Genomic DNA, 1155 nt, shown 5'->3' with positions numbered 1-1155 from the left:
CTAATTTTGTATTTTTAGTAGAGACGGGGTTTCTCCTTGTTGGTCAGGCTGGTCTCGAACTCCCAACCTCAGGCGATTCACCTGCCTTGGCCTCCCAAAGTGCTGGGATTACAGGCATGAGCCACCACACCTGGCCCATCACTTATTTCTTAACTGTGAAGCCCACACTTTCGGTTTCTCACTTCAAAAGGAGAATCCGAGGTAGCTTGTTCTTGAGGATTAAGTAAGGTAAATAAATAATAACTATCACTCCCAGGTAATAAAGCTCATGTGTACATTTTTGGCCTGCAAAGTAGATAAACTGAATGTATCTAGTCCCCAGTTTGTTGGAAACCTTTGGGAGAGTTCTCTGGGACAGGAGGGCCTTGAACAGAGTTTGGAATATGAACTATTCTTTATGCAGCAACTTAAATTTCCATCTGACTGTCCACTATCCTTATAGACCACTGGAGTGCTTCCTCACTGATTTAAAGACTTACTATGCAATGGTGGAGAATGCAGACATTTTGAGAAACACAGTTGATAAACTTCTTCATAGAATCACATTGACAGCTGCTTACCATTTATACACACCTTCTCAAATTGCGCTGCCTGACATTTTATCTCGTGCCTTCAGGGCTGGAATTACTACAGAAAGTTGTTTATCGGACAGTCTGATGTTGAGAGAGAACAGAAGTTGCTTGTCACAGTTACTAGATGTAATGAAAAGTATGAGAAATTGAGTAAAAAAGTATGTACCACCCAGATCTGAAGAATCCGAACTTCTGAAACCGAAGTTGGAGTAATGTCATTCTGTTGAGCTAGCGCTTAACATAATTTCATTAAGTGCAACATAATTTCGAGGAAGAGGAAAGATTGTGAAGATGACGATGAGGTCTCAAAGAAATCCAGACATGAGGAGGAACAGGCTGATGATGACCTGGTAGACTCTCTCTAACCATTTGAAGTTGGACTTGCCAATACAAACTAATCAAGAGAATTAGGAAGCATACCAGGCTTTTAAGGTGAGTGGTGGCTGTGCCACTGCACTCCAGCCTGGGTGACAGCATTAATAAATAAATAGTATCGTGTGAAAACATCAAAGTATATTAAACATTTCTATTTATTATTTAATTTTTTTCTTTCATAGTAGTTTATGTAAAAGAAAACATCTTC

The 1155-nt window shown here is 39.7% G+C and overlaps 1 pseudogene; it reads left to right on the top strand.

Annotated features, from left to right (window-relative positions):
* Positions 1 to 244: 244 nt before the first annotated feature.
* On the top strand, positions 245 to 943 carry LOC116565134 (annotated as a pseudogene).
* Positions 944 to 1155: the final 212 nt, after the last annotated feature.

Source organism: Sapajus apella, unplaced genomic scaffold, assembly GCF_009761245.1.
Source record: "Sapajus apella isolate SASKATOON/1434 unplaced genomic scaffold, GSC_monkey_1.0 scaffold39, whole genome shotgun sequence".
NCBI classification, from domain to species: Eukaryota; Metazoa; Chordata; class Mammalia; order Primates; family Cebidae; genus Sapajus; species Sapajus apella.
The sequence above is the reverse complement of the archived record's forward strand: the minus strand, read 5'-3'. Positions and strand labels throughout refer to the sequence as shown.